The sequence below is a fragment of the Ambystoma mexicanum genome, unplaced genomic scaffold, assembly GCF_040938575.1.
Source record: "Ambystoma mexicanum isolate Mex_15411 unplaced genomic scaffold, UKY_AmexF1_1 Mex_scaf1, whole genome shotgun sequence".
Classification (NCBI taxonomy): Eukaryota; Metazoa; Chordata; class Amphibia; order Caudata; family Ambystomatidae; genus Ambystoma; species Ambystoma mexicanum.
This window is the reverse complement of record NW_027182324.1, coordinates 756768-774633: the sequence shown is the minus strand read 5'-3', so window position 1 is coordinate 774633 and position 17866 is coordinate 756768. Positions and strand designations below refer to the sequence as shown.

Here is a 17866-nt window from a genome sequence, read left to right as displayed (position 1 = left end):
ATTGGGGAGACAGATTGGTCGAAAAAAAAGCAGACAGGCGCTGGTGAGATTCGAACTCAGGATCTCCTGTTTAATAGACAGGCGCTTTAACCAACTAAGCCACAGCACCTTTTTTGCATCTGGTCTCCTTTCCTTCCTCATGTAATCATTTAGAAGTGAAATCCACTTTTTTAAGGCTGGGCTTCTGTTGCAATATAACTTTTCAAAATGTTTTCCAATTGACTGAAACTCCATTGCACAAAACGAGCATGTCAGTAATCGACGATTTAGAGTGGACTGCATTGCCCAGTGTGTGCATTGAGGAGCACATGTACGTCTTTACTGGTGAGCAAGTTTGCACTCATGAATGCGGCAAAACATTCAAATGCGTGGGCTGGATGACCATTAAAGTCCTACATGCTGCAAATCTCTATATCTGGATACGGAATGACTGAAAAAAGTTATGTCTCCAGTGTCAAAATGTGTGTAATGCACTAGTAATTCATTTCCTTTATTGACCAGTGAGGTAGCCATGTATGGAGGTGCTGTAGAGTGAAAATCAAGTTTCAAATGGCAGTGATCCCTGTGCCTGGATAGCTCAGTCGGTAGAGCATCAGACTTTTAATCTGAGGGTCCAGGGTTCAAGTCCCTGTTCAGGCGTACCTTTGCTTCTTTTACAATAAATTAAGCAGGAAATATGAATTGCTCATTCTAATATTTGCTATTTCTGATGGCATCACAACCTTGGGCAATATGACTCTAAGGTAGTGGAGACCAGAGTTCTTGGGTGCTTTGCCAACATTTCAAGCCTGACTGTGCTTCTAAATAGCATGAAATAGCAATCTTTGTACAAAGTTTTAACATTGGGGAGACAGATTGGTCGAAAAAAAAGCAGACAGGCGCTGCTGAGATTCAAACTCAGGATCTCCTGTTTACTAGACAGGCGCTTTAACCAACTAAGCCACAGCACCTTTTTTGCATCTGGTCTCCTTTCCTTCCTCATGTAATCATTTAGAAGTGAAATCCACTTTTTTTAAGGCTAGGCTTCTGTTGCAATATAACTTTTCAAAATGTTTTCCAATTGACTGAAACTCCATTGCACAAAACGAGCATGTCAGTAATCGTCGATTTAGAGTGGACTGCATTGCCCAGTGTGTGCATTGAGGAGCACATGTTCGTCTTTACTGGGGAGCAAGTTTGCACTCATGAATGTGGCAAAACATTCAAATCCGTAAGTGGGTGACCATTAAAGTCCTACATGCTGCAAATCTCTATATCTGGATACGGAATGACTGAAAAAAGTTATGTCTCCAGTGTCAAAATGTGTGTAATGCACTAGTAATTCATTTCCTTTATTGACCAGTGAGGTAGCCATGTATGGAGGTGCTGTAGAGTGAAAATCAAGTTTCAAATGGGCAGTGATCCCTGTGCCTGGATAGCTCAGTCGGTAGAGCATCAGACTTTTAATCTGAGGGTCCAGGGTTCAAGTCCCTGTTCAGGCGTACCTTTGCTTCTTTTACAAAAAATTAAGCAGGAAATATGAATTGCTCATTCTAATATGTGCTATTTCTGATGGCATCGCAACCTTGGGCAATATGACTCTAAGGTAGTGGAGTCCAGAGTTCTTGGATGCTTTGCCAACATTTCAAGCCTGACTGTGCTTCTAAATAGCATGAAATAGCAATCTTTGTACAAAGTTTTAATATTGGGGAGACAGATTGGTCGAAAAAAAAGCAGACAGGCGCTGCTGAGATTCGAACTCAGGATCTCCTGTTTACTAGACAGGCACTTTAACCAACTAAGCCACAGCACCTTTTTTGCATCTGGTTTCCTTTCCTTCCTCATGTAATCATTTAGAAGTGAAATCCACTTTTTTAAGGCTGGGCTTCTGTTGCAATATAACTTTTCAAAATGTTTTCCAATTGACTGAAACTCCATTGCACAAAACGAGCATGTCATTAATCGTCGATTTAGAGTGGACTGCATTGCCCAGTGTGTGCATTGAGGAGCACATGTTCGTCTTTACTGGGGAGCAAGTTTGCACTCATGAATGTGGCAAAACATTCAAATCCGTAAGTGGGTGAACATTAAAGTCCTAGATGCTGCAAATCTCTATATCTGGATACGGAATGACTGAAAAAAGTTATGTCTCCAGTGTCAAAATGTGTGTAATGCACTAGTAATTAATTTCCTTTATTGACCAGTGAGGTAGCCATGTATGGAGGTGCTGTAGAGTGAAAATCAAGTTTCAAATGGGCAGTGATCCCTGTGCCTGGATAGCTCAGTCGGTAGAGCATCCGACTTTTAATCTGAGGGTCCAGGGTTCAAGTCACTGTTCAGGTGTACCTTTGCTTCTTTTACAAAAAATTAAGCAGGAAATATGAATTGCTCATTCTAATATGTGCTATTTCTGATGGCATCGCAACCTTGGGCAATATGACTCTAAGGTAGTGGAGTCCAGAGTTCTTGGAGGCTTTGCCAACATTTCAAGCCTGACTGTGCTTCTAAATAGCATGAAATAGCAATCTTTGTACAAAGTTTTAACATTGGGGAGACAGATTGGTCGAAAAAAAAGCAGACAGGCGCTGCTGAGATTCAAACTCAGGATCTCCTGTTTACTAGACAGGCGCTTTAACCAACTAAGCCACAGCACCTTTTTTGCATCTGGTCTCCTTTCCTTCCTCATGTAATCATTTAGAAGTGAAATCCACTTTTTTTAAGGCTAGGCTTCTGTAGCAATATAACTTTTCAAAATGTTTTCCAATTGACTGAAACTCCATTGCACAAAACGAGCATGTCATTAATCGTCGATTTAGAGTGGACTGCATTGCCCAGTGTGTGCATTGAGGAGCACATGTTCGTCTTTACTGGGGAGCAAGTTTGCACTCATGAATGTGGCAAAACATTCAAATCCGTAAGTGGGTGAACATTAAAGTCCTAGATGCTGCAAATCTCTATATCTGGATACGGAATGACTGAAAAAAGTTATGTCTCCAGTGTCAAAATGTGTGTAATGCACTAGTAATTCATTTCCTTTATTGACCAGTGAGGTAGCCATGTATGGAGGTGCGGTAGAGTGAAAATCAAGTTTCAAATGGGCAGTGGTCCCTGTGCCTGGATAGCTCAGTCGGTAGAGCATCAGAATTTTCATCTGAGGGTCCAGGGTTCAAGTCCCTGTTCAGGCGTACCTTTGCTTCTTTTACAAAAAATTAAGCAGGAAATATGAATTGCTCATTCTAATATGTGCTATTTCTGATGGCATCGCAACCTTGGGCAATATGACTCTAAGGTAGTGGAGTCCAGAGTTCTTGGATGCTTTGCCAACATTTCAAGCCTGACTGTGCTTCTAAATAGCATGAAATAGCAATCTTTGTACAAAGTTTTAATATTGGGGAGACAGATTGGTCGAAAAAAAAGCAGACAGGCGCTGCTGAGATTTGAACTCAGGATCTCCTGTTTACTAGACAGGCGCTTTAACCAACTAAGCCGCAGCACCTTTTTTGCATCTGGTCTCCTTTCCTTCCTCATGTAATCATTTAGAAGTGAAATCCACTTTTTTAAGGCTGGGCTTCTGTTGCAATATAACTTTTCAAAATGTTTTCCAATTGACTGAAACTCCATTGCACAAAACGAGCATGTCATTAATCGTCGATTTAGAGTGGACTGCATTGCCCAGTGTGTGCATTGAGGAGCACATGTTCGTCTTTACTGGGGAGCAAGTTTGCACTCATGAATGTGGCAAAACATTCAAATCCGTAAGTGGGTGAACATTAAAGTCCTAGATGCTGCAAATCTCTATATCTGGATACGGAATGACTGAAAAAAGTTATGTCTCCAGTGTCAAAATGTGTGTAATGCACTAGTAATTCATTTCCTTTATTGACCAGTGAGGTAGCCATGTATGGAGGTGCTGTAGAGTGAAAATCAAGTTTCAAATGGCAGTGATCCCTGTGCCTGGATAGCTCAGTCGGTAGAGCATCAGACTTTTAATCTGAGGGTCCAGGGTTCAAGTCCCTGTTCAGGCGTACCTTTGCTTCTTTTACAATAAATTAAGCAGGAAATATGAATTGCTCATTCTAATATTTGCTATTTCTGATGGCATCGCAACCTTGGGCAATATGACTCTAAGGTAGTGGAGACCAGAGTTCTTGGGTGCTTTGCCAACATTTCAAGCCTGACTGTGCTTCTAAATAGCATGAAATAGCAATCTTTGTACAAAGTTTTAATATTGGGGAGACAGATTGGTCGAAAAAAAAGCAGACAGGCGCTGCTGAGATTTGAACTCAGGATCTCCTGTTTACTAGACAGGCGCTTTAACCAACTAAGCCGCAGCACCTTTTTTGCATCTGGTCTCCTTTCCTTCCTCATGTAATCATTTAGAAGTGAAATCCACTTTTTTAAGGCTGGGCTTCTGTTGCAATATAACTTTTCAAAATGTTTTCCAATTGACTGAAACTCCATTGCACAAAACGAGCATGTCATTAATCGTCGATTTAGAGTGGACTGCATTGCCCAGTGTGTGCATTGAGGAGCACATGTTCGTCTTTACTGGGGAGCAAGTTTGCACTCATGAATGTGGCAAAACATTCAAATCCGTAAGTGGGTGAACATTAAAGTCCTAGATGCTGCAAATCTCTATATCTGGATACGGAATGACTGAAAAAAGTTATGTCTCCAGTGTCAAAATGTGTGTAATGCACTAGTAATTCATTTCCTTTATTGACCAGTGAGGTAGCCATGTATGGAGGTGCTGTAGAGTGAAAATCAAGTTTCAAATGGGAGTGATCCCTGTGCCTGGATAGCTCAGTCGGTAGAGCATCAGACTTTTAATCTGAGGGTCCAGGGTTCAAGTCCCTGTTCAGGCGTACCTTTGCTTCTTTTACAATAAATTAAGCAGGAAATATGAATTGCTCATTCTAATATTTGCTATTTCTGATGGCATCGCAACCTTGGGCAATATGACTCTAAGGTAGTGGAGACCAGAGTTCTTGGGTGCTTTGCCAACATTTCAAGCCTGACTGTGCTTCTAAATAGCATGAAATAGCAATCTTTGTACAAAGTTTTAATATTGGGGAGACAGATTGGTCGAAAAAAAAAGCAGAGAGGCGCTGCTGAGATTCAAACTCAGGATCTCCTTTTTACTAGACAGGCGCTTTAACCAACTAAGCCACAGCACCTTTTTTGCATCTGGTCTCCTTTCCTTCCTCATGTAATCATTTAGAAGTGAAATCCACTTTTTTTTAAGGCTGGGCTTCTGTTGCAATATAACTTTTCAAAATGTTTTCCAATTGACTGAAACTCCATTGCACAAAACGAGCATGTCATTAATCGTCGATTTAGAGTGGACTGCATTGCCCAGTGTGTGCATTGAGGAGCACATGTTCGTCTTTAATGGGGAGCAAGTTTGCACTCATGAATGTGGCAAAACATTCAAATCCGTAAGTGGGTGAACATTAAAGTCCTAGATGCTGCAAATCTCTATATCTGGATACGGAATGACTGAAAAAAGTTATGTCTCCAGTGTCAAAATGTGTGTAATGCACTAGTAATTCATTTCCTTTATTGACCAGTGAGGTAGCCATGTATGGAGGTGCTGTAGAGTGAAAATCAAGTTTCATATGGGCAGTGATCCCTGTGCCTGGATAGCTCAGTTGGTAGAGCATCAGACTTTTAATCTGAGGGTCCAGGGTTCAAGTCCCTGTTCAGGCGTACCTTTGCTTCTTTTACAAAAAATTAAGCAGGAAATATGAATTGCTCATTCTAATATGTGCTATTTCTGATGGCATCGCAACCTTGGGCAATATGACTCTAAGGTAGTGGAGTCCAGAGTTCTTGGATGCTTTGCCAACATTTCAAGCCTGACTGTGCTTCTAAATAGCATGAAATAGCAATCTTTGTACAAAGTTTTAATATTGGGGAGACAGATTGGTCGAAAAAAAAGCAGACAGGCGCCGCTGAGATTCTAACTCAGGATCTCCTGTTTACTAGACAGGCGCTTTAACCAACTAAGCCGCAGCACCTTTTTTGCATCTGGTCTCCTTTCCTTCCTCATGTAATCATTTAGAAGTGAAATCCACTTTTTTAAGGCTGGGCTTCTGTTGCAATATAACTTTTCAAAATGTTTTCCAATTGACTGAAACTCCATTGCACAAAACGAGCATGTCATTAATCGTCGATTTAGAGTGGACTGCATTGCCCAGTGTGTGCATTGAGGAGCACATGTTCGTCTTTACTGGGGAGCAAGTTTGCACTCATGAATGTGGCAAAACATTCAAATCCGTAAGTGGGTGAACATTAAAGTCCTAGATGCTGCAAATCTCTATATCTGGATACGGAATGTCTGAAAAAAGTTATGTCTCCAGTGTCAAAATGTGTGTAATGCACTAGTAATTCATTTCCTTTATTGACCAGTGAGGTAGCCATGTATGGAGGTACTGTAGAGTGAAAATCAAGTTTCAAATGGGCAGTGATCCCTGTGCCTGGATAGCTCAGTCGGTAGAGCATCAGACTTTTAATCTGAGGGTCCAGGGTTCAAGTCACTGTTCACGCGTACCTTTGCTTCTTTTACAAAAAATTAAGCAGGAAATATGAATTGCTCATTCTAATATGTGCTATTTCTGATGGCATCGCAACCTTGGGCAATATGACTCTAAGGTAGTGGAGTCCAGAGTTCTTGGAGGCTTTGCCAACATTTCAAGCCTGACTGTGCTTCTAAATAGCATGAAATAGCAATCTTTGTACAAAGTTTTAACATTGGGGAGACAGATTGGTCAAAAAAAAGCAGACAGGCGCTGCTGAGATTTGAACTCAGGATTTCCTGTTTACTAGACAGGCGCTTTAACCAACTAAGCCGCAGCACCTTTTTTGCATCTGGTCTCCTTTCCTTCCTCATGTAATCATTTAGAAGTGAAATACACTTTTTTAAGGCTGGGCTTCTGTTGCAATATAACTTTTCAAAATGTTTTCCAATTGACTGAAACTCCATTGCACAAAACGAGCATGTCATTAATCGTCGATTTAGAGTGGACTGCATTGCCCAGTGTGTGCATTGAGGAGCACATGTTCGTCTTTACTGGGGAGCAAGTTTGCACTCATGAATGTGGCAAAACATTCAAATCCGTAAGTGGGTGAACATTAAAGTCCTAGATGCTGCAAATCTCTATATCTGGATACGGAATGACTGAAAAAAGTTATGTCTCCAGTGTCAAAATGTGTGTAATGCACTAGTAATTCATTTCCTTTATTGCCCAGTGAGGTAGCCATGTATGGAGGTGCTGTAGAGTGAAAATCAAGTTTCAAATGGACAGTAATCCCTGTGCCTGGATAGCTCAGTCGGTAGAGCATCAGACTTTTAATCTGAGGGTCCAGGGTTCAAGTCCCTGTTCAGGCGTACCTTTGCTTCTTTTACAAAAAATTAAGCAGGAAATATGAATTGCTCATTCTAATATGTGCTATTTCTGATGGCATCGCAACCTTGGGCAATATGACTCTAAGGTAGTGGAGTCCAGAGTTCTTGGATGCTTTGCCAACATTTCAAGCCTGACTGTGCTTCTAAATAGCATGAAATAGCAATCTTTGTACAAAGTTTTAATATTGGGGAGACAGATTGGTCGAAAAAAAAGCAGACAGGCGCTGCTGAGATTCGAACTCAGGATCTCCTGTTTACTAGACAGGCGCTTTAACCAACTAAGCCGCAGCACCTTTTTTGCATCTGGTCTCCTTTCCTTCCTCATGTAATCATTTAGAAGTGAAATCCACTTTTTTAAGGCTGGGCTTCTGTTGCAATATAACTTTTCAAAATGTTTTCCAATTGACTGAAACTCCATTGCACAAAACGAGCATGTCATTAATCGTCGATTTAGAGTGGACTGCATTGCCCAGTGTGTGCATTGAGGAGCACATGTTCGTCTTTACTGGGGAGCAAGTTTGCACTCATGAATGTGGCAAAACATTCAAATCCGTAAGTGGGTGACCATTAAAGTCCTACATGCTGCAAATCTCTATATCTGGATACGGAATGACTGAAAAAAGTTATGTCTCCAGTGTCAAAATGTGTGTAATGCACTAGTAATTCATTTCCTTTATTGACCAGTGAGGTAGCCATGTATGGAGGTGCTGTAGAGTGAAAATCAAGTTTCAAATGGGCAGTGATCCCTGTGCCTGGATAGCTCAGTCGGTAGAGCATCAGACTTTTAATCTGAGGGTCCAGGGTTCAAGTCACTGTTCAGGCGTACCTTTGCTTCTTTTACAAAAAATTAAGCAGGAAATATGAATTGCTCATTCTAATATGTGCTATTTCTGATGGCATCGCAACCTTGGGCAATATGACTCTAAGGTAGTGGAGTCCAGAGTTCTTGGATGCTTTGCCAACATTTCAAGCCTGACTGTGCTTCTAAATAGCATGAAATAGCAATCTTTGTACAAAGTTTTAATATTGGGGAGACAGATTGGTCGAAAAAAAAGCAGACAGGCGCTGGTGAGATTCAAACTCAGGATCTCCTGTTTAATAGACAGGCGCTTTAACCAACTAAGCCACAGCACCTTTTTTGCATCTGGTCTCCTTTCCTTCCTCATGTAATCATTTAGAAGTGAAATCCACTTTTTTAAGGCTGGGCTTCTGTTGCAATATAACTTTTCAAAATGTTTTCCAATTGACTGAAACTCCATTGCACAAAACGAGCATGTCAGTAATCGACGATTTAGAGTGGACTGCATTGCCCAGTGTGTGCATTGAGGAGCACATGTACGTCTTTACTGGTGAGCAAGTTTGCACTCATGAATGCGGCAAAACATTCAAATGCGTGGGCTGGATGACCATTAAAGTCCTACATGCTGCAAATCTCTATATCTGGATACGGAATGACTGAAAAAAGTTATGTCTCCAGTGTCAAAATGTGTGTAATGCACTAGTAATTCATTTCCTTTATTGACCAGTGAGGTAGCCATGTATGGAGGTGCTGTAGAGTGAAAATCAAGTTTCAAATGGCAGTGATCCCTGTGCCTGGATAGCTCAGTCGGTAGAGCATCAGACTTTTAATCTGAGGGTCCAGGGTTCAAGTCCCTGTTCAGGCGTACCTTTGCTTCTTTTACAATAAATTAAGCAGGAAATATGAATTGCTCATTCTAATATTTGCTATTTCTGATGGCATCACAACCTTGGGCAATATGACTCTAAGGTAGTGGAGACCAGAGTTCTTGGGTGCTTTGCCAACATTTCAAGCCTGACTGTGCTTCTAAATAGCATGAAATAGCAATCTTTGTACAAAGTTTTAATATTGGGGAGACAGATTGGTCGAAAAAAAAAGCAGAGAGGCGCTGCTGAGATTCGAACTCAGGATCTCCTTTTTACTAGACAGGCGCTTTAACCAACTAAGCCACAGCACCTTTTTTGCATCTGGTCTCCTTTCCTTCCTCATGTAATCATTTAGAAGTGAAATCCACTTTTTTTTAAGGCTGGGCTTCTGTTGCAATATAACTTTTCAAAATGTTTTCCAATTGACTGAAACTCCATTGCACAAAACGAGCATGTCATTAATCGTCGATTTAGAGTGGACTGCATTGCCCAGTATGTGCATTGAGGAGCACATGTTCGTCTTTAATGGGGAGCAAGTTTGCACTCATGAATGTGGCAAAACATTCAAATCCGTAAGTGGGTGAACATTAAAGTCCTAGATGCTGCAAATCTCTATATCTGGATACGGAATGACTGAAAAAAGTTATGTCTCCAGTGTCAAAATGTGTGTAATGCACTAGTAATTCATTTCCTTTATTGACCAGTGAGGTAGCCATGTATGGAGGTGCTGTAGAGTGAAAATCAAGTTTCAAATGGGCAGTGATCCCTGTGCCTGGATAGCTCAGTTGGTAGAGCATCAGACTTTTAATCTGAGGGTCCAGGGTTCAAGTCCCTGTTCAGGCGTACCTTTGCTTCTTTTACAAAAAATTAAGCAGGAAATATGAATTGCTCATTCTAATATGTGCTATTTCTGATGGCATCGCAACCCTGGGCAATATGACTCTAAGGTAGTGGAGTCCAGAGTTCTTGGAGGCTTTGCCAACATTTCAAGCCTGACTGTGCTTCTAAATAGCATGAAATAGCAATCTTTGTACAAAGTTTTAACATTGGGGAGACAGATTGGTCGAAAAAAAAGCAGACAGGCGCTGCTGAGATTCAAACTCAGGATCTCCTGTTTACTAGACAGGCGCTTTAACGAACTAAGCCACAGCACCTTTTTTGCATCTGGTCTCCTTTCCTTCCTCATGTAATCATTTAGAAGTGAAATCCACTTTTTTTAAGGCTAGGCTTCTGTTGCAATATAACTTTTCAAAATGTTTTCCAATTGACTGAAACTCCATTGCACAAAACGAGCATGTCAGTAATCGTCGATTTAGAGTGGACTGCATTGCCCAGTGTGTGCATTGAGGAGCACATGTTCGTCTTTACTGGGGAGCAAGTTTGCACTCATGAATGTGGCAAAACATTCAAATCCGTAAGTGGGTGACCATTAAAGTCCTACATGCTGCAAATCTCTATATCTGGATACGGAATGACTGAAAAAAGTTATGTCTCCAGTGTCAAAATGTGTGTAATGCACTAGTAATTCATTTCCTTTATTGACCAGTGAGGTAGCCATGTATGGAGGTGCTGTAGAGTGAAAATCAAGTTTCAAATGGGCAGTGATCCCTGTGCCTGGATAGCTCAGTCGGTAGAGCATCAGACTTTTAATCTGAGGGTCCAGGGTTCAAGTCCCTGTTCAGGCGTACCTTTGCTTCTTTTACAAAAAATTAAGCAGGAAATATGAATTGCTCATTCTAATATGTGCTATTTCTGATGGCATCGCAACCTTGGGCAATATGACTCTAAGGTAGTGGAGTCCAGAGTTCTTGGATGCTTTGCCAACATTTCAAGCCTGACTGTGCTTCTAAATAGCATGAAATAGCAATCTTTGTACAAAGTTTTAATATTGGGGAGACAGATTGGTCGAAAAAAAAGCAGACAGGCGCTGCTGAGATTCGAACTCAGGATCTCCTGTTTACTAGACAGGCACTTTAACCAACTAAGCCACAGCACCTTTTTTGCATCTGGTTTCCTTTCCTTCCTCATGTAATCATTTAGAAGTGAAATCCACTTTTTTAAGGCTGGGCTTCTGTTGCAATATAACTTTTCAAAATGTTTTCCAATTGACTGAAACTCCATTGCACAAAACGAGCATGTCATTAATCGTCGATTTAGAGTGGACTGCATTGCCCAGTGTGTGCATTGAGGAGCACATGTTCGTCTTTACTGGGGAGCAAGTTTGCACTCATGAATGTGGCAAAACATTCAAATCCGTAAGTGGGTGAACATTAAAGTCCTAGATGCTGCAAATCTCTATATCTGGATACGGAATGACTGAAAAAAGTTATGTCTCCAGTGTCAAAATGTGTGTAATGCACTAGTAATTAATTTCCTTTATTGACCAGTGAGGTAGCCATGTATGGAGGTGCTGTAGAGTGAAAATCAAGTTTCAAATGGGCAGTGATCCCTGTGCCTGGATAGCTCAGGCGGTAGAGCATCAGACTTTTAATCTGAGGGTCCAGGGTTCAAGTCACTGTTCAGGTGTACCTTTGCTTCTTTTACAAAAAATTAAGCAGGAAATATGAATTGCTCATTCTAATATGTGCTATTTCTGATGGCATCGCAACCTTGGGCAATATGACTCTAAGGTAGTGGAGTCCAGAGTTCTTGGAGGCTTTGCCAACATTTCAAGCCTGACTGTGCTTCTAAATAGCATGAAATAGCAATCTTTGTACAAAGTTTTAACATTGGGGAGACAGATTGGTCGAAAAAAAAGCAGACAGGCGCTGCTGAGATTCAAACTCAGGATCTCCTGTTTACTAGACAGGCGCTTTAACCAACTAAGCCACAGCACCTTTTTTGCATCTGGTCTCCTTTCCTTCCTCATGTAATCATTTAGAAGTGAAATCCACTTTTTTTAAGGCTAGGCTTCTGTAGCAATATAACTTTTCAAAATGTTTTCCAATTGACTGAAACTCCATTGCACAAAACGAGCATGTCATTAATCGTCGATTTAGAGTGGACTGCATTGCCCAGTGTGTGCATTGAGGAGCACATGTTCGTCTTTACTGGGGAGCAAGTTTGCACTCATGAATGTGGCAAAACATTCAAATCCGTAAGTGGGTGAACATTAAAGTCCTAGATGCTGCAAATCTCTATATCTGGATACGGAATGACTGAAAAAAGTTATGTCTCCAGTGTCAAAATGTGTGTAATGCACTAGTAATTCATTTCCTTTATTGACCAGTGAGGTAGCCATGTATGGAGGTGCTGTAGAGTGAAAATCAAGTTTCAAATGGGCAGTGATCCCTGTGCCTGGATAGCTCAGTCGGTAGAGCATCAGAATTTTCATCTGAGGGTCCAGGGTTCAAGTCCCTGTTCAGGCGTACCTTTGCTTCTTTTACAAAAAATTAAGCAGGAAATATGAATTGCTCATTCTAATATGTGCTATTTCTGATGGCATCGCAACCTTGGGCAATATGACTCTAAGGTAGTGGAGTCCAGAGTTCTTGGATGCTTTGCCAACATTTCAAGCCTGACTGTGCTTCTAAATAGCATGAAATAGCAATCTTTGTACAAAGTTTTAATATTGGGGAGACAGATTGGTCGAAAAAAAAGCAGACAGGCGCTGCTGAGATTTGAACTCAGGATCTCCTGTTTACTAGACAGGCGCTTTAACCAACTAAGCCGCAGCACCTTTTTTGCATCTGGTCTCCTTTCCTTCCTCATGTAATCATTTAGAAGTGAAATCCACTTTTTTAAGGCTGGGCTTCTGTTGCAATATAACTTTTCAAAATGTTTTCCAATTGACTGAAACTCCATTGCACAAAACGAGCATGTCATTAATCGTCGATTTAGAGTGGACTGCATTGCCCAGTGTGTGCATTGAGGAGCACATGTTCGTCTTTACTGGGGAGCAAGTTTGCACTCATGAATGTGGCAAAACATTCAAATCCGTAAGTGGGTGAACATTAAAGTCCTAGATGCTGCAAATCTCTATATCTGGATACGGAATGACTGAAAAAAGTTATGTCTCCAGTGTCAAAATGTGTGTAATGCACTAGTAATTCATTTCCTTTATTGACCAGTGAGGTAGCCATGTATGGAGGTGCTGTAGAGTGAAAATCAAGTTTCAAATGGCAGTGATCCCTGTGCCTGGATAGCTCAGTCGGTAGAGCATCAGACTTTTAATCTGAGGGTCCAGGGTTCAAGTCCCTGTTCAGGCGTACCTTTGCTTCTTTTACAATAAATTAAGCAGGAAATATGAATTGCTCATTCTAATATTTGCTATTTCTGATGGCATCGCAACCTTGGGCAATATGACTCTAAGGTAGTGGAGACCAGAGTTCTTGGGTGCTTTGCCAACATTTCAAGCCTGACTGTGCTTCTAAATAGCATGAAATAGCAATCTTTGTACAAAGTTTTAATATTGGGGAGACAGATTGGTCGAAAAAAAAGCAGACAGGCGCTGCTGAGATTTGAACTCAGGATCTCCTGTTTACTAGACAGGCGCTTTAACCAACTAAGCCGCAGCACCTTTTTTGCATCTGGTCTCCTTTCCTTCCTCATGTAATCATTTAGAAGTGAAATCCACTTTTTTAAGGCTGGGCTTCTGTTGCAATATAACTTTTCAAAATGTTTTCCAATTGACTGAAACTCCATTGCACAAAACGAGCATGTCATTAATCGTCGATTTAGAGTGGACTGCATTGCCCAGTGTGTGCATTGAGGAGCACATGTTCGTCTTTACTGGGGAGCAAGTTTGCACTCATGAATGTGGCAAAACATTCAAATCCGTAAGTGGGTGAACATTAAAGTCCTAGATGCTGCAAATCTCTATATCTGGATACGGAATGACTGAAAAAAGTTATGTCTCCAGTGTCAAAATGTGTGTAATGCACTAGTAATTCATTTCCTTTATTGACCAGTGAGGTAGCCATGTATGGAGGTGCTGTAGAGTGAAAATCAAGTTTCAAATGGGAGTGATCCCTGTGCCTGGATAGCTCAGTCGGTAGAGCATCAGACTTTTAATCTGAGGGTCCAGGGTTCAAGTCCCTGTTCAGGCGTACCTTTGCTTCTTTTACAATAAATTAAGCAGGAAATATGAATTGCTCATTCTAATATTTGCTATTTCTGATGGCATCGCAACCTTGGGCAATATGACTCTAAGGTAGTGGAGACCAGAGTTCTTGGGTGCTTTGCCAACATTTCAAGCCTGACTGTGCTTCTAAATAGCATGAAATAGCAATCTTTGTACAAAGTTTTAATATTGGGGAGACAGATTGGTCGAAAAAAAAAGCAGAGAGGCGCTGCTGAGATTCAAACTCAGGATCTCCTTTTTACTAGACAGGCGCTTTAACCAACTAAGCCACAGCACCTTTTTTGCATCTGGTCTCCTTTCCTTCCTCATGTAATCATTTAGAAGTGAAATCCACTTTTTTTTAAGGCTGGGCTTCTGTTGCAATATAACTTTTCAAAATGTTTTCCAATTGACTGAAACTCCATTGCACAAAACGAGCATGTCATTAATCGTCGATTTAGAGTGGACTGCATTGCCCAGTGTGTGCATTGAGGAGCACATGTTCGTCTTTAATGGGGAGCAAGTTTGCACTCATGAATGTGGCAAAACATTCAAATCCGTAAGTGGGTGAACATTAAAGTCCTAGATGCTGCAAATCTCTATATCTGGATACGGAATGACTGAAAAAAGTTATGTCTCCAGTGTCAAAATGTGTGTAATGCACTAGTAATTCATTTCCTTTATTGACCAGTGAGGTAGCCATGTATGGAGGTGCTGTAGAGTGAAAATCAAGTTTCATATGGGCAGTGATCCCTGTGCCTGGATAGCTCAGTTGGTAGAGCATCAGACTTTTAATCTGAGGGTCCAGGGTTCAAGTCCCTGTTCAGGCCTACCTTTGCTTCTTTTACAAAAAATTAAGCAGGAAATATGAATTGCTCATTCTAATATGTGCTATTTCTGATGGCATCGCAACCTTGGGCAATATGACTCTAAGGTAGTGGAGTCCAGAGTTCTTGGATGCTTTGCCAACATTTCAAGCCTGACTGTGCTTCTAAATAGCATGAAATAGCAATCTTTGTACAAAGTTTTAATATTGGGGAGACAGATTGGTCGAAAAAAAAGCAGACAGGCGCCGCTGAGATTCTAACTCAGGATCTCCTGTTTACTAGACAGGCGCTTTAACCAACTAAGCCGCAGCACCTTTTTTGCATCTGGTCTCCTTTCCTTCCTCATGTAATCATTTAGAAGTGAAATCCACTTTTTTAAGGCTGGGCTTCTGTTGCAATATAACTTTTCAAAATGTTTTCCAATTGACTGAAACTCCATTGCACAAAACGAGCATGTCATTAATCGTCGATTTAGAGTGGACTGCATTGCCCAGTGTGTGCATTGAGGAGCACATGTTCGTCTTTACTGGGGAGCAAGTTTGCACTCATGAATGTGGCAAAACATTCAAATCCGTAAGTGGGTGAACATTAAAGTCCTAGATGCTGCAAATCTCTATATCTGGATACGGAATGTCTGAAAAAAGTTATGTCTCCAGTGTCAAAATGTGTGTAATGCACTAGTAATTCATTTCCTTTATTGACCAGTGAGGTAGCCATGTATGGAGGTACTGTAGAGTGAAAATCAAGTTTCAAATGGGCAGTGATCCCTGTGCCTGGATAGCTCAGTCGGTAGAGCATCAGACTTTTAATCTGAGGGTCCAGGGTTCAAGTCACTGTTCACGCGTACCTTTGCTTCTTTTACAAAAAATTAAGCAGGAAATATGAATTGCTCATTCTAATATGTGCTATTTCTGATGGCATCGCAACCTTGGGCAATATGACTCTAAGGTAGTGGAGTCCAGAGTTCTTGGAGGCTTTGCCAACATTTCAAGCCTGACTGTGCTTCTAAATAGCATGAAATAGCAATCTTTGTACAAAGTTTTAACATTGGGGAGACAGATTGGTCGAAAAAAAAGCAGACAGGCGCTGCTGAGATTTGAACTCAGGATCTCCTGTTTACTAGACAGGCGCTTTAACCAACTAAGCCGCAGCACCTTTTTTGCATCTGGTCTCCTTTCCTTCCTCATGTAATCATTTAGAAGTGAAATACACTTTTTTAAGGCTGGGCTTCTGTTGCAATATAACTTTTCAAAATGTTTTCCAATTGACTGAAACTCCATTGCACAAAACGAGCATGTCATTAATCGTCGATTTAGAGTGGACTGCATTGCCCAGTGTGTGCATTGAGGAGCACATGTTCGTCTTTACTGGGGAGCAAGTTTGCACTCATGAATGTGGCAAAACATTCAAATCCGTAAGTGGGTGAACATTAAAGTCCTAGATGCTGCAAATCTCTATATCTGGATACGGAATGACTGAAAAAAGTTATGTCTCCAGTGTCAAAATGTGTGTAATGCACTAGTAATTCATTTCCTTTATTGCCCAGTGAGGTAGCCATGTATGGAGGTGCTGTAGAGTGAAAATCAAGTTTCAAATGGACAGTAATCCCTGTGCCTGGATAGCTCAGTCGGTAGAGCATCAGACTTTTAATCTGAGGGTCCAGGGTTCAAGTCCCTGTTCAGGCGTACCTTTGCTTCTTTTACAAAAAATTAAGCAGGAAATATGAATTGCTCATTCTAATATGTGCTATTTCTGATGGCATCGCAACCTTGGGCAATATGACTCTAAGGTAGTGGAGTCCAGAGTTCTTGGATGCTTTGCCAACATTTCAAGCCTGACTGTGCTTCTAAATAGCATGAAATAGCAATCTTTGTACAAAGTTTTAATATTGGGGAGACAGATTGGTCGAAAAAAAAGCAGACAGGCGCTGCTGAGATTCGAACTCAGGATCTCCTGTTTACTAGACAGGCGCTTTAACCAACTAAGCCGCAGCACCTTTTTTGCATCTGGTCTCCTTTCCTTCCTCATGTAATCATTTAGAAGTGAAATCCACTTTTTTAAGGCTGGGCTTCTGTTGCAATATAACTTTTCAAAATGTTTTCCAATTGACTGAAACTCCATTGCACAAAACGAGCATGTCATTAATCGTCGATTTAGAGTGGACTGCATTGCCCAGTGTGTGCATTGAGGAGCACATGTTCGTCTTTACTGGGGAGCAAGTTTGCACTCATGAATGTGGCAAAACATTCAAATCCGTAAGTGGGTGACCATTAAAGTCCTACATGCTGCAAATCTCTATATCTGGATACGGAATGACTGAAAAAAGTTATGTCTCCAGTGTCAAAATGTGTGTAATGCACTAGTAATTCATTTCCTTTATTGACCAGTGAGGTAGCCATGTATGGAGGTGCTGTAGAGTGAAAATCAAGTTTCAAATGGGCAGTGATCCCTGTGCCTGGATAGCTCAGTCGGTAGAGCATCAGACTTTTAATCTGAGGGTCCAGGGTTCAAGTCACTGTTCAGGCGTACCTTTGCTTCTTTTACAAAAAATTAAGCAGGAAATATGAATTGCTCATTCTAATATGTGCTATTTCTGATGGCATCGCAACCTTGGGCAATATGACTCTAAGGTAGTGGAGTCCAGAGTTCTTGGATGCTTTGCCAACATTTCAAGCCTGACTGTGCTTCTAAATAGCATGAAATAGCAATCTTTGTACAAAGTTTTAATATTGGGGAGACAGATTGGTCGAAAAAAAAGCAGACAGGCGCTGGTGAGATTCGAACTCAGGATCTCCTGTTTAATAGACAGGCGCTTTAACCAACTAAGCCACAGCACCTTTTTTGCATCTGGTCTCCTTTCCTTCCTCATGTAATCATTTAGAAGTGAAATCCACTTTTTTAAGGCTGGGCTTCTGTTGCAATATA

The 17866-nt window shown here is 41.0% G+C and overlaps 15 non-coding genes across 15 annotated transcripts; 12 read left to right on the top strand and 3 right to left on the bottom strand.

The window, feature by feature from the left end:
- Positions 1-35: 35 nt before the first annotated feature.
- Positions 36-109, bottom strand: TRNAN-AUU (transfer RNA asparagine (anticodon AUU)). Its single transcript has one exon. It is a non-coding gene; the product is annotated as a tRNA-Asn (tRNA).
- Positions 110-566: 457 nt separating this feature from the next.
- TRNAK-UUU (transfer RNA lysine (anticodon UUU)) lies at positions 567-639 on the top strand. The gene has a single exon. It is a non-coding gene; the product is annotated as a tRNA-Lys (tRNA).
- A 769-nt stretch (positions 640-1408) lies between these two features.
- TRNAK-UUU (transfer RNA lysine (anticodon UUU)) lies at positions 1409-1481 on the top strand. Its single transcript has one exon. It is a non-coding gene; the product is annotated as a tRNA-Lys (tRNA).
- A 2450-nt stretch (positions 1482-3931) lies between these two features.
- On the top strand, positions 3932-4004 carry TRNAK-UUU (transfer RNA lysine (anticodon UUU)). Its single transcript has one exon. It is a non-coding gene; the product is annotated as a tRNA-Lys (tRNA).
- A 767-nt stretch (positions 4005-4771) lies between these two features.
- TRNAK-UUU (transfer RNA lysine (anticodon UUU)) lies at positions 4772-4844 on the top strand. Its single transcript has one exon. It is a non-coding gene; the product is annotated as a tRNA-Lys (tRNA).
- Positions 4845-5615: 771 nt separating this feature from the next.
- On the top strand, positions 5616-5688 carry TRNAK-UUU (transfer RNA lysine (anticodon UUU)). Its single transcript has one exon. It is a non-coding gene; the product is annotated as a tRNA-Lys (tRNA).
- Positions 5689-7296: 1608 nt separating this feature from the next.
- On the top strand, positions 7297-7369 carry TRNAK-UUU (transfer RNA lysine (anticodon UUU)). Its single transcript has one exon. It is a non-coding gene; the product is annotated as a tRNA-Lys (tRNA).
- Positions 7370-8447: 1078 nt separating this feature from the next.
- TRNAN-AUU (transfer RNA asparagine (anticodon AUU)) lies at positions 8448-8521 on the bottom strand. Its single transcript has one exon. It is a non-coding gene; the product is annotated as a tRNA-Asn (tRNA).
- Positions 8522-8978: 457 nt separating this feature from the next.
- Positions 8979-9051, top strand: TRNAK-UUU (transfer RNA lysine (anticodon UUU)). Its single transcript has one exon. It is a non-coding gene; the product is annotated as a tRNA-Lys (tRNA).
- Positions 9052-9822: 771 nt separating this feature from the next.
- Positions 9823-9895, top strand: TRNAK-UUU (transfer RNA lysine (anticodon UUU)). The gene has a single exon. It is a non-coding gene; the product is annotated as a tRNA-Lys (tRNA).
- Positions 9896-10664: 769 nt separating this feature from the next.
- TRNAK-UUU (transfer RNA lysine (anticodon UUU)) lies at positions 10665-10737 on the top strand. The gene has a single exon. It is a non-coding gene; the product is annotated as a tRNA-Lys (tRNA).
- A 2450-nt stretch (positions 10738-13187) lies between these two features.
- On the top strand, positions 13188-13260 carry TRNAK-UUU (transfer RNA lysine (anticodon UUU)). The gene has a single exon. It is a non-coding gene; the product is annotated as a tRNA-Lys (tRNA).
- A 767-nt stretch (positions 13261-14027) lies between these two features.
- TRNAK-UUU (transfer RNA lysine (anticodon UUU)) lies at positions 14028-14100 on the top strand. Its single transcript has one exon. It is a non-coding gene; the product is annotated as a tRNA-Lys (tRNA).
- Positions 14101-16553: 2453 nt separating this feature from the next.
- On the top strand, positions 16554-16626 carry TRNAK-UUU (transfer RNA lysine (anticodon UUU)). Its single transcript has one exon. It is a non-coding gene; the product is annotated as a tRNA-Lys (tRNA).
- Positions 16627-17704: 1078 nt separating this feature from the next.
- TRNAN-AUU (transfer RNA asparagine (anticodon AUU)) lies at positions 17705-17778 on the bottom strand. The gene has a single exon. It is a non-coding gene; the product is annotated as a tRNA-Asn (tRNA).
- Positions 17779-17866: the final 88 nt, after the last annotated feature.